The sequence below is a fragment of the Dipodomys spectabilis genome, unplaced genomic scaffold (assembly GCF_019054845.1).
Source record: "Dipodomys spectabilis isolate Male_0828 unplaced genomic scaffold, ASM1905484v1 ptg000316l, whole genome shotgun sequence".
In the NCBI taxonomy this organism is placed as follows: Eukaryota; Metazoa; Chordata; class Mammalia; order Rodentia; family Heteromyidae; genus Dipodomys; species Dipodomys spectabilis.
In genome coordinates, this window is record NW_024870993.1 from 19,863 (window position 1) to 34,273 (window position 14,411).

General features: G+C 41.2%; 1 long non-coding RNA gene across 2 annotated transcripts; it reads left to right on the forward strand.

The window, feature by feature from the left end:
• The first annotated feature begins 13,760 nt into the window (after positions 1-13,760).
• On the forward strand, positions 13,761-14,062 carry LOC122127876. Of its 2 annotated transcripts, none has more exons than XR_006151316.1 (2): positions 13,761-13,885; positions 13,965-14,062. It is a non-coding gene; the product is annotated as an uncharacterized LOC122127876 (long non-coding RNA). The 2 variants fall into 2 exon arrangements; XR_006151315.1 differs by having other exon boundaries at positions 13,979-14,062.
• The last annotated feature ends 349 nt before the right edge of the window (positions 14,063-14,411 follow it).

Below are 14,411 nucleotides of genomic sequence, written 5' to 3' on the forward strand. Positions count from 1 at the left end.
GTTTGCTGTGGTTATTCATTTTATTTCTTGTTTTACTCATTTATTTACCATTTATTTTATTGACTCTGATGATACATGTACCATTTATTACATTGTTTACATCCCATCACAAAGCATCTAGATTTTAGATGTGTTCTCCATCAAGCCTGGCCGTGCTAGGATCTGAACTCAGTGCCTAGCAGGCTCAATTCAAGAATGAGTGAGTTTGAGCATGGCAGCCTCTAGCCAATAAGGCTGTCAGGTGGTTCCCAGATCAACCCCCAGGTTTGGCCAAAACAGTGATACATGGATAGGCAGATGGTGGTATACAAATAATTATATATTGGTAAAGAGTGTCAGGGCTGTCTTCTATCTATGATTAAATGGCACCTACAACTTTCCTACCAAATCTTAGATATTTATTATACCACCATTGAAGGAATATTATTCTTTTCATGCTTAATAAACTATTAATTAAGATCAATCAGTATTCTACGATTATTGCATCCAATTTTAGACTAGACCGGTGCATGAACTACACTTTCAGTCAGTATTCCTATGAATAGGAATGACTCTCTTGTAATCTCCTGCCATTGGTGTCAGGACTGGGATTTGAATCCAGGGCCATGTTGACAGGTTGGCCTATGGCTTCCTTGATATCCCACCAGCCATCAGCAATGACAGGTCAAGTATACTTTGCAGCCATATCATTCAGACCTAGGATGGTCAACATGCAAAGAAAAAAACAAGTAAAACGCCAGCACTCTGCACCTCGCCACTTTTTGTGCTTTCCAGCTTTTTTTTCTTCCTAAAATCCCTCTGGGCCTAGGATCTCAGGATCGGCTATGGGTCTGGAGACTGCACCCCAGCCTAGGGAGATCCAAGCTGAGGCAGAGTTTCCACGACCTGACTTCAAGCCCCATGTTTGGCCAAAAATTAATTAATTAATTAATCATTTAACTAAATTTTAAAAAATAAAGCTCCCTGGTTTGTAATTTCTGCCAGTTTTCTTTCCTAGCCTGGGATTTAGAATCAGGGTCTTGGTAAATCTTTAGCAATGTGAGGGAAGAGTTGCCACTACATGAGTTCAAAGCCTGTGCCAACCAAAAATGGAAAACTAAGTCACTGACCTTGGCAGGGGGAGGTAGTTATGGAGATGGGAAGGAAAGGATAGTATGGGGAAAACAAAGCAGGAGTCAACAATGCTCAATAGAAAATGTACTCATTACCTTGCTCCTGTAACTGTAACCTATCTGTACAACATTTTTACAATAAAAAAAGTATTTAAAAAAGGGAAACAATGTAATTCTCAGAGAAGCACTCAGGGAGGATGTCTGAATAGCTGTACAAAATTCTACACTGCTTTTTTTTTAAATGTTCAGTATGGAACTGAAAAAACATAACTGCTTCCATTAATAAAAATTAAGTCACTATCTTGGAACTGGGGCCAGTATTTCTGCCGTTGCTAGGATTTGAGCTCACCATCTAGGTAACTCTTTTGCAGCATGGGTGAAGGCAGAGCTCACTGTCCTTGAGGAAAAGAAATTCAGGCTAGAATTGCCATGTCCTGAATGAAGGTCCTGCAAGAGAAAAAATATTTCTATACATATGTAATATATGATAAATATTTACATATGTATGTTAATTTCATATTATGATTTTTATTATTGATTTTGTATTTTATTTTTCTTTGATTCATTTATTGATTATTGTATTTAGTATTATTATATACATATTGTTTTTTACATTTTGCACATATATTATAATATTAAACAATAATTTAGGATATTGACTCATTTTTCATTAATATTTTATTAAGTGTTGAAACACAGTACATAATTAAATGGAAGCATTTGTCACAGTCTTCACATGTTTAGAGTCTGCCCCAAGTATGAGCTTTGTCTTATCTTTGGACATCTTCCCATTGGGATTTCTTTAGAACGTTTATAGTCAGAAACCTTTTCTTGATGATAGGCAGGTGAGGGATAAAATTGGAAGGGTGGCTTAGAAATGTGGCTTAGTGATAAAGAGCTTGCTCAACATGTATGAATGACTGGGTTTGAATCCTCAGTGCCACATACTCAGAAAAAGCCAGAAGCTGTGGAGTGGCTCAAATGGCTAGACTTGAGAAAAAGAAGCTCAGGGACAGTACCCAGGCCCTAAGATAAAGCCCCAGAAGTGTCTAAAACAATAGGCCAGATGACAGTGGCTCACGCCTGGAACCCTAGTTTCTCAGTAGACTGAGAGCTGAAGACCAAAGTTCAAAGACAACCTAGGCAAGGAAAAGCCTGTTAGACTCTTATCTCCAGTGAACCACCAAAAGACCCCATGTGGTGCTGTGGCTAAGGTGATAGAGTGTTAGCCTTGAGCTGAAGGGATCAGGGATAGTGCCCAGGCTTGAGTTCGAGAAATACACCTGGAAAAAAAAATGAGGGTTTATCAAAGTACTTTTCCTAATTACTAATTAGGAGAACATTCTCTGGAAAATGAACACTGATGTACACCAGAATTGGAGTTAGAGCTCCAGGTTCAAGTGTAGCAGATCCATATACCCAGCCTCTCAGACTCCAGCATTGTAACCTTGTGTCCTACAGGGTTCTGAACGGTCCATTGTTGAAAGGCATAATATGCTCGCCAAACACTTTGCGATAAGCATTTGACTTCCATTGTCAATGTCATTACAGTTCTGAACCTACCAGAGCACCAGTAGCTCATGCCCATCACCCTAGCTCCAGAGGCTGAGGTCTCAGGAACACAGGGTGAAGCCAATCAGGGCAGGGAAGTCTATGACACTCTGACTTCCACTTCTGAAAGGTCAGATGTTCAAGAGCTTCTTGTGTTTCCCTTGGTGATGAGAATTTACTTGCACTCTAAATGTTCTTAGAGTTCCTGAGCTTTAGAAGAAGGAAAGAAACATCAATGACCCATCTGGGGTTCAAATGAAGTTCTCAGGATCCAAGCTCTAGCCCTGTTAGCAGGATGAACTCCAGTGTAACACTGTATCTGAAGGACAGAAAACAGTTGCAAAAGCCAGGCTAGGTGCAGAGACCTAGGCCTGCAGGATTAGGAGGCAGAATGTACACACTAAACCGGGAAGTGAGCTGCAAAACCACTTCATTCATTCCAGGAACAACCAGCAATGAAGGGAAACTTGAAATATTTGTTAGAGTTACACCAGGGTCAGGCTTTTCTCAGCCTCTCCAAACAATGACTGATTAACCTTCCTTCCTCAGATGAAGGGAGCCTCAGGCTATCTTTAGGTTACCAATAGAGAGCCAGTTTAGTGGGAGAGAGGGGAGGAACAGAGTAGAAAATCCCTGCTCTCTCGTCTAAGGGAGTTGGTTTTTGACTCTCCATCTGTCAGATTTGAAGCCCTTCTTCTACCTCTGCCAGTCTATTCTCCTTACTTCATTCTCCACTTAATGCAAATCCCCAGACCAACTAGAGGCAGGGCTGTTTCTTTTCTGTCTCCAAGCCCCTGAATTAGAACCTAGCTCTGCCCTCGTGGCTCTGGGACCTTTGGCTACCTTAGAAGTGGGAAAGAGACAGTGTTCCTGCTCTGTAATTGTGTGAAGGTGATGCTGGTGGCCTAGTACACTGCAGAAGGCCTCATGAGTGGGAAGTGTTCCCTTCTTTCCTCCTGATATCCAAGACCAGATTTATCTATCAACTTTCTATCTATCTATCTATCTATCTATCTATCTATCTATCTATCTATCTATCTATCTATCTATCTATCTATCTATCTATCTATCTATCTATCTATCTATCTATCTATCTATCTATCTATCTATCTACCTATCTATCTATCTATCTACCTATCTACCTATCTACCTATCTATCTATCTATCTATCTATCTATCTATCTATCTATCTATCTATCTATCTATCTATCTATCTATCTATCTATCTATCTATCTATCTATCTATCTATCTATCTATCTATCTATCTATCTATCTATCTATCTATCTATCTATCTAATCTACCTACCTACCTTTTTAGGTATCTCTTTGCCAGTTTTTGGGTTGAACTCAAGGTCTGGGCACTGTCTGTAGAACTCTACTGCTTAAGCCACAGCACTAATTCTGGCTTTTTCTCTGTATGTGATACCGAGGAATCGTACCCAGGACTTCTTGCATGCTAGGCAAGCACTCTCTCACTAATCCACATTCCCAGCCCCTTCATATTTTCCTTAATGGTAGTTTTTAAACATAAGTATGTTACCATTTTAAGTCCCCTAGGTTAATTTTCTGAATACTGGTTACTTCTACAAAACCTGATATTCTTTTCCCCTGCCTGATTTGTGACTGGTCCTGCATTGGCCTCATAATTAATGTAAATAAAGGCTGCTAAGAGCTGCTGTGTGCATCATATAATGACACAGGACTGGAAACCTGGAAGAGAAAAGCCATGGGTCTGAAATGAAGAAAATGGTGCAGTATGCACTAGGAGCATATTTGAAAAAATGAATGAGTAAATAAAAGAAAAAGCATTGCATACAGTCTGTTTGTACTCATGGAGGTAATATACACACATTAGTAGGTAGGGCATTGATAAATAAACTTGGCCTTCTCTTTTGAAAATTTTTTGTGGTCATCCCAGGGCTGAAACTCAGGGCCCGATGCGTTCCTTGGCAGTTTTTCCCAAGGCTGAGGTGTTACCACCACCACAGCTCCACTTCCAGCCATCTGGTCATTAATTGGACATAAGCACCTCCCAGGCTTTCCTGCCAGTTCTAGCCTGTGTTTCCTGCTTGGCTTTCTCTCTCAAAGCTGGAACTCTTCCCTCTGGACCACTGCTCCACTTCTAGTTTTCTGGTGGTTTATTTGAGATAAGAGTCTCACAGACTTCCTGCTCAGGCTGACTTTGAATGGCGATTTCCTGAAGAGGCTTCAAGCAGCTTTTCTCAAGGATACACAGAGGAGCTGCTCCACACAAAACCTTATTGTAAATCTCAAGAGGCACTAGAGGAAAAGAGATACATGAAGATGCTTCTAGGGTGTTCTAGATACTTAAGGTTGGAGACACAAAACACTCATAATTATTAGATCATTTTATTGGCAAAAGGAACAATGCAGACATTATGAGAATCATTGCAGCTTTCAGTCCTCTCATCCCGTGACAGTAAATTCACTGCAACTCAATGCTAAGTGACAGAACTGGCATGTCCTGCGGATATTTTCTCCCAATTCCTGTGACACTCATTTCTCACTTTTGGATTCAAACCTGTGACCAGAGGGGAAGATGAGGCGAGAAAATCCTTCTCAGTGAAAACAGCCATAAAGATCATTGGGTAGTTAACTTATAAATTCAAGACATTGGAATGACCCTGTTAAGAAGTCAGATTGTCCAGATTAAAAAATGAAGAAGAAAGAAGGTACCAGTGGCTGCTGACTGTAATCCCAGCTCCTTAGGAGGCTGAGATGTAGAGAATCTTAGTTTGAATCCAGCCAGCATAGGAAAGTCCATGACACTGTTATTTCTAAGAGATCACAGAAAAAACCAAAGTGGGGCTGTGATTCAAGGTTAATGCACTATCCTTGAGCAAAAGGAGCTCAGGGACAATGCCTAGACTCATAGTTCAACCCCAGGAACTGCCCCATCAAGGAGCCTGTACCTGCATATCTTTGTGTATGTATGGACGTATTCCTATAGGTGAAGCTCCTGAGTAGCTATGATGAACGGCACCAAGCTAGGAAATTTGTATTCAATAAAATGATTTCATAACAGAGACTGCTTTCATGACACTGCATGTTCCAGGGCTCCCTTCACTGGTCCCAGTAAACCTGTGGGTTTCTCTGCATCCCAGGCCTTGTGGACGAAATCTCTCTCATTTCCTGGACAGGCAGAAAAAGGCCTCATTCCTGTACTGTTGTGTAACAAACAACTGCATCCGGGTCAGATAGTGAGAAGGAGTGCAGGCGGGCTCCGAAGGTCAGGAGAGAAAGGTCACTATGTACTCGCAACTATCTCTCTCCACAGTGCTCTGTTTTGACAGGAAGCTTTCATTTGTGCCACCTCCCATGGCAGGCCAAATACTGTGAACTTATCCTGCCTTTGTGAGACTATATACCAGTGTTCAGATACAGTTCTCAATGTAACTCAAAAGTCCTTCTGGCAGACAACTAGGGCACTGAAGCTCATGAAATGTTTCATTGACGGCAATGTTGGGCCTACGATGCATTTCCTAGGTTTTTGCAAGCTTGGGAAATCCAAGCACATATCTCATATCACAAAGCTTCCTGTCTTCTAGGGCTGGTGAATCTCATCAGGTTTTGAAACTTTTGACCTCTCCTAGTTGGGCCCTGGGTGGCTAGCTCTTGGGGACACTGGGCTAAGGTGTTGACCATGATCTCAGTGAAGAAGCCTGGTACCTTACCATTTTGTGTAACAGCATCACTCATAATCTGTGTGTGTGTGTGTGTGTGTGTGTGTGTGTGTGTGTATGCGCGTACGCATGCATGTGGGCCCATTCACCATTCTTGGAAGTTGAACTCAGGACCTGAGCACTGTACCTAGATTCTCTTGCACAAAGATAGTCCTCTCTTACTTGAGCCACAGAACCACTTCAGGCTTTTTTTTTTTTTTTTTATTGATGTGGTCCTGAGAAATCAAACCCAGAGTTTCATATATGCAAAGCACTCTACCCCTAAGGCACATTCCCAGCCCACTATTTCAGGTTTGTTAGTTTCTTTCTATCATTTTTTATTGTTGTAGTAGTTGATATCTAGGCATGGGTGCTGTCCTTGAGCTATTCAGCTCAAGTCTTGTGCTCTACTACTTGAGCCAAAGCGCCATTTCAGCTTTTCTGGTGGTCCATTGGAGCAAAGTGTCTCAAGGACTTTCCTGCCCAGGCTAGCTTTGAACCATGAACCTCAGATCTCATCCTCCTGAGTAGCTAGGATGACAAACATGAGCATCAAGCACTCAGCTTCCACTTCAGGTTTCTTAGTGGCGAATTGGAGATAGTCTCATGGTACCTTTTTGCCTGGGATAGTTTGGAACCCAGATCCTCAGATCTCAGCATCCTGAGAAGGAAGGATGACAGACCTCAGCTATAGACCCCTAGGCCATGGCTTCTGGTGCAAGGGGCTCCTTGGCTCCACATGGTGGAGTGCTAGCCATGAGCCGATGAGGTAAGGGTCAGTGCCTAGGCCCCTAGTTCAAGGTTCATGACTGAGAAAATACAAAACAAAACAATTGTCCGCAGGAGACAACTCACTAGTCTTCAGTAATAGATAATTTTATTCCTGCCATGGGGACCTATCTGAGCCTCAATATTCTTGTCTGCATAATCATCTCAGTTATGGAGCTCTTACAAGGACAAGTTGAAAGAATGTACCCTGTGAAAGACACTGCACATGGCACTCTTTGCATGACTCAGCACACAGCATCCTGTGAGAGTCTCAGCACCCAGCACCCAATGCAGGACTCAGCACACTCCACCTTGTGAAGGACTCAGCATATAGCACCATGGCATGTGCAGGACTCAGCACAGATCACCCTATGGAGGACTCAGCACAAAGCTCTGTTCCACAAGCTATAATTAGAATTAAGGTGGTTTCACATTCTTCGAGGATCATTTCGTATCTATTGGTTTAGTGGGGTGTTTTTATTTTGGGGGAGGTTAGTTATGGTGCTTGAGCTCAAAACATGGGGATACTATTCTAATAACATTTGCTCAAGGCTAGTGCTCTACCATTTCAAGCCATATTTCAAAGATTCTAGCAGACTTCCTGCCAGGATTTAAAGCCCCCAAGCAGCCAAGATGTCTGGGGTAAGCCAGGGTAAGCCAAAATGATGGGGGTAACCCATGGAGCTGGGTTACAGCAGTTTACATCTGGCTAAGTCAGGTTAGGTGACAGCTGTCAGCACCAGACTCATAGCTTTCTCTGTGATGAGGTATTTGGTGTCCTATTCTTCTATAGTTGCAGTGAGTATATTCTACCTTTTTTTTTTTTTTATCTTTTGGCAGTCCTGGGACTTGAGTAAGGGCTTTGACACTGTCCCTAAGTGTTTGTGCTCAAGGCTAGCACTCAGTTGATTGAAAGACAGCAGAACTTCTAGATTTACTTTTTATGTGACACTGAGGGTTCGAACCCAGGGTTTCGTGCTTACTAGTCAAGCACTTAACCAACAAGCCCCAGGAGTGAAAGAGTTATAAATAGATAGAGGTTGCTGTGTATAATTTTCTATACACAAAAGATGTCTGTATATTATTAATTTATAGATAATATTACTACCAATTTTTAGGTATTAAGTTATGTCTCCATTTAATCATGTGTCTCAGTTAACAATTAATAAAGCATTAATTAAAATTATAAGTACATACATCTGTACATAAATTACATATTTTATAGAATGCGACAGATGTCTATATAATTAAATTATGCATCATGTGTTACTACCAATTATTAGGTATTTATGTTTCCATGCAATTTTCTTTCTATTAATGCTTAACAAAATATTAAACTTAATCCATGTCCTATAATTAGTGTGTCTAATTTTATCCTAGAATGATTCACTACTAATTCAATCTGTTTTTCATTTATTGTAGTGACAATTCTTCCACCAATGACATTTTTTACATTTATGGCATCCTATTACTAGCATATATATTTGCATCTGAATTATACATCCTGTCACTGAGCACTTTAAAAGAAAAGAAAACATGTGTCACACTCGGCTTCTTCCTCCTCGATTACATTTTTGGCAGTACTGGGATCTAAATTCAGGGCCTAGAAGGCTCATTTCATGAATGGGTGACTGTCAGCACAGAAGCCTCTAGCCAATTCATCGGCCAGGCAGTTCCCAGGCCCTGAGATCGAGCCCCATATGTTGACCACATATTGCACTTAGTGTAGTTATTCGTTTTATTTTTTTATTAATTTATTTACTATTTATTTTATTGGCTGTTATTACACATGAAATATTTACTCCATATATTACATAAGATATAGATTTGCCTATGTATGAAACTTCATACCTTACACCCAGGACTTTCAAAGAATCAGAAAACATGTGTCACCATGGGATTCTTACTCCACGATTCAATTTTTGTGAGTGCTGGCATTAGAACTCAAAGCCTATAAGTCCCAATTCATGAATGGGTGAGTGTCAGCACGCCATCCTGGGGCATATTGAGCTAACAAGCATTTCTAGCACCTGAGATTGAGCCCCAGGGGTTGACAAAATAAGAACAGATTGACATGCAGATGGTAGTACACAAGTAAATATAGATCTTTATAGAGTGCCAGTGATGTCTATACATTATTCCTGTATATAGACTGCATTCCTACCAATTCTTGGGTATTTATTATGCCTCCATGTAATTAGTATTCTTGTTTTCATCCTTAATGAATTATTAATAAAGCAACAACTGTCCCAAAACTATTGAATCCATGTAATTAATACTATTCTTTGAATGTGTCAAAAATATTCATTAAAATCCATTGGTCACCTAAAATCACTCCATCTAATTGTATAGTAGTATTCAGAAACAACTAATTCAACTTTGCCATTCATAATCTTCCATCGGTAATCCTATGAATAGGAACGAGACTCTTAGTATCTCCCTCCATTGGTAGGGGTCAGGACTGTGCTTCAAACACATGGCCTATGTTGCTGTGTTGGCCTAAGGCTTCCCTGGTGGCCCACCAGCCTTCAGCAATGCCAGGTTACCAACATTTTGCAGCCGTGTCATTCAGTCCCAGAATGGTCACTTTGCAAAGAAAACAAATGTAAATCTGGTAAGTTGCCAGTTTTTATTTTTCTGTGTCGCATTATTTATTATTGTTTTCCTGTCAGCATTTGAGGCCCAGGAACCCAGGTTTGGCTTTGGGTCCAGTGGTTGCACCCCAGCCTAGAGTGATCAATGCTGAGGCAAAATTGCCACTACCTGAGATCAAGCCCTGTGCTTGAGAAAATAAAAATACATGCATACATACATATTTAAAATATTTTAATATTTAAAATATTATGAGGCTCCTTGGCCTGGAATTCAGGCCATTGTTTTTGCCAGGCCTGGGATTTGAACTCAGGATGTGGGTAAATATGTAGCACTGTGGGGGATGGAAAGATCACCGGACTGGAAGACAAGAAAGTCAGGCCTGTTCCCAGGGCCTGAATTCAAATCCTAGCACTTGAAAAAATAATATTCGTATATATTTGAAATACATGATTCATACTTACATACACATGTTTATTGCATATGGCAGTTAGTGTATTCATTTTATTTTGTGTTTTATTTCTTATGTATTTGAGAGTGAGCATGATTACACATATAACATTTTGCATCCTATTACATAAGACATAGCTTTGCCTATGTATTCTACATCATTCCTGAGACCCAGGACTTTCATCGATACAGAAAACAAGTGGAACAATTGGCTTTTCGAACAGGATTAAGTTTTTGGCAATTCTCTGACTTGAACTCAGGGCCTAGCAGGCCCACTTCATGAATGGTTAAATGTTAGCACACCAGTCTGATGCAAGTGAAGTTGGCAGGCCAATTTGAGAACCTGAGATCAAGCCCTAGGAATGGCCAATATATAAACAGGTAGATGTTTAGATTGCAGTGTGTGTGTGTGTTTGTTTGTGTGTGTGCGTGCATGTGTGTGTGTATTTACATATGTATATGCATCTATAAATATATACAGAGAGAGACAGATAGACATTTATGTAGAATCTAGTGTATAACCCAATATAAAGAGTGTTGTCTGTACCTTATTTTTATATATTCTATTACTACCAATTATTTGGTATAAAATTATGCTTCCAATTATCATGGTAGAAGAATTAACAAAGTATTAATTAATCAATGACCTATATTTATTGCATACAATCTTATACTGGAATGACTAGCTAGTTAGTAATTCAATTAATAAATTTCAAATATTCTATTAATGTTCCTATAGATAGGAATGAGTTTCCTAGGATCTTCAGCTGTGTGTAGGTGGCAGTCCTAGGATCGATCTCAGGGCCTAGGTGTCTGGTTTGGCTCAGGCTTCACTGACAGCCCCTCAGCCATCATCCATGCAAGGTCATATACAATTTTCAAGCCAAGTCATTGAGACTCAGGAGGGTCACAGTGCTAAGGAAACAAAAGTAAAAACTGTTGTGTAACATTTCCTGGTTTTTCCTCCTCCATTTTTGTTGGTTTAATGTATTTTTGCCAGTGCTGGGAGTTGAACTCTGGTCCTAGGATCCCTGGATCATCTGTGGGTGTAAAAGTTGCACCACAGCCTAGGGTAATCATGGTTTAAGACACAATAAAATGTTTCCTTGAGCAAAAGGAGCTCAGGGAAAATGTCTAGGCTCACAGTTCAAGCCCAGGACCTGCCACAAAAAAAAGAGCCAGTAACTCCATATGTCTGTGTATGTATGCATGTATTTGTGTCAGTGAAGATCCAGAGTTGCTATGAAGAACGGCACCCAGCTAGGAAATTTGCTTTGAATAGAATGATTTCATAGCACAGAGTGCTTTCAAGACAATCCATGTTTCGGGGCTCCCTCAGTGTTCCCAGTGTAGCCTGAGGGGTCTCCATACTCCAGGCTGCCGGAGGAAGTCGGCTTCATTGTTGGAACAGGCAGACAAAAAGTTTCACTTCTGTAAATCTGCATAGCAAACAATTCATCCGGGCAAATTAATGAGGATGAATGTGCGCAGGTTCTGAAGGTCAGGAGAAAAAGGCCTGTTCGTACCCCAAGCTATCTCTCTCCCCAGTGGTCTGTTTTGATAGGAAACCTTCATTTGTGCCACCTTCTGTGGCAGGCCAAGTTCCCTGCACTCATCCTGTCTTTGTAAGACTATATTTCTGTGTTGAAACAAACTGCTACAATTAATTCAAGAGTCCTTCTGGCAGACAATTAGGGAGCTGAACATAATGGAATGATATATTATTGGCAAAGGTGCCTCCATGTGGGGTGTGTGTGTGTGTGTGTGTGTGTGTGTGTGTGTGTGTGTGTGTGTGTGTGTGTGTGTGTGCATCCACCATTCCTGGTGTTTGAACTCAGGAATTAACTGAAGAGCTAAAGTAATTCCATTTTAAGATCAAGCCCCCTGAGCTGTGCTGCCCTCAAAGTAACCCCCAAAGAGAGCTGTGCTGCCAAAGAGAAAAATAGTTCTCAGAAAAACCGCAGGTTGCCACCAACCCTGCCCACCTTTAAAGAACAGAACAGTTGCCCAGGTGTTCCAGTTGAAAAAGGGAAGTGTGATCAGGGTGGACATAAACCCCCTGAACTTGTGAACTTGCTTGTGTGGAAACCCCCTAAACTTGTTTGTTTGATACTATAAAAGCTGTGTCAATTTTATGCTTGGGGCCTCTTAGCATCACCAGTTACCAAGTACACATAGGACCAAGCTCCAGCTAGCAATAAATGACTCTTTGCTGTTTGCATTGATCATGGTCTCTGGTAGTCTGATAGGGGGCGTCCGAAATCTGAGCACTTTACGTGGGAGCTTGTCCGGGATAGCCCCCCCACATAAGCCACACAGATACCTGATCAGCGAGTCATTCAGCTAGCCGGTAAGAAGGGGTGCAGCTGCTTTATGTTGCGTGTTATGTGATGATTTGCAAGTAAGGTTTTAGAGCTGGCAAGAAACGTTGGTAGATGTGCTACAAGGTAGCCAGCAGGCGAGTTGAAGAAATTCCCTGGGCCCTTGGGGAAGCCTTCCCCAGTGGAGTCTCGCTTCACTCTGTCGTCTTTTGGACCATGACTTGTCCGGCCTCTGCTACTCTGGGTTAAGGGTAGATTATCCACCTCCCGGGTAGGGACTCATTGGCCTCCGCCATCCTATGGGACAGGACTCGTCTGGCCTCCACAACCGTGGCTTAGGGGTGGATTCGAGCTCGAGATCAACATGCATGCTCTCTTTGTCTCATTTGTAGTTGCCATTTTAATTCAGCGCCTCTCTTTCTTTCCTTTCCTTGTTCATTTAACTTTCATTTTCAGATCAGCGGGCATCCTGGAGCCCCCGAATGGGGTGGCCAGACTCTCCTTTCACCTCAGCCGCTCTCCCGTTTTAATACTTTTGGAATTTTAGGATGACATCAAAGGTTGACTTATTCTCTAGAAGAGGAGGCAGTGGGGGAAGGGAGAACCTGCAGGATCTAGCAATAACTTTGAAAGGGGCCTGCAGGGAAAACTCTAAGCCAGATGAATCTGCCACTGACCACCAAGTGCCACCAGCAAGATCTTAGCCTCGGGCCTTGGCCCAGAGGGTCTGAGTATGGGGGGGAGACTGTCAGTCTGAGGGGATGGCTTCCAGGGTCTTTTTTCCCTTGCCCCAAGATGACTGAGAATTCTCCTCCACCTTGGAAGGCCTCTGGATCAACATTTGCAGGAATCTAAAAAAAACAAAGAAAAAAAGAAATCCTCTGGTGGTAAGATGTTGCCCAATTCATGGAGATCTGATTTTGTCTTTGTGTCCACTTGTCTGTCTTGTTTACTTTGGTGTCGTTTCTGTTCTATTTTTGAGGTGGGGAAATTCTGGGTGAGGGTGGCCAGCTCACTCAACAGATTCTGAATTCAGCTTGCTGATTGAGAATGGCTCAGTTCTAATAGGAATGAACTGAGGGCCCATTAGTCCCCAACTCAGCTTTTGGCTGTTGTCTAGTTCTGTTTTAGAATTGGTACCTGTTTTAAGTGTGGATTCTTGGTTTTTGTGTTTATTTATATTTTTGTTATTTATTTGAACATCTCTGAGGAAATAAAAGTTCTAGCCTCTGGCTGGCCTCAGCCACAGACCTGCTAGGCTCGCGTCACTGTGAGGTATGTAAGGTTGCTGGACTAGTCTGGTTCCTTTCAGGTCTTGGGCTGAATTTTCTCCTTGTGGAGGCTGCCTGAGCAGAGAGTGTGGAAGGCTATGTACCTGGTTTGGATTTTTCAGCGAGTCCTGACAATGTAACAATTTGTAAAGTGCTCTTGTCTAAAATTGGATAAAATTCAGGCCAGTTTAGTTTTAGGTGACCCCTTCAACCAGCCCTTCTCCAACAGGTGGGATTCAAAAGATCCGTTGATGAATTGCCTTGCTAAACAAGCGAGCCCTGGGAAAATGAAGCTTAACAAAGGTACTTAGTTTAAAAAAATACTGTCTTAAATTTTTGTTAAAAAAACTTTGAAAAAATTTATGTAAAACTGATTTTGATTTATGCACGCTTTAAGATCTGTGTGTTTTCTATGTGTTTGTAAACATGTTCAAGATAAAAATTGTCAACATGCTGTAAAAATTGGGTGAATTTAAGTTTAAAATGTAAAAGGTTAAGAGGTTTAGACATTACTAAAAATTTAAAAAACTTTCACATTCTTTTAAATGGCTTTTTAAGGATTCTTTAACGTAAAAATTAGAAAATCTGTTATTTTAAATTTTAATATTTTTAAATGCTTTGGCAGTTTTGGATTTAGTTCCCTTGGCTAAAATTTCAGGATA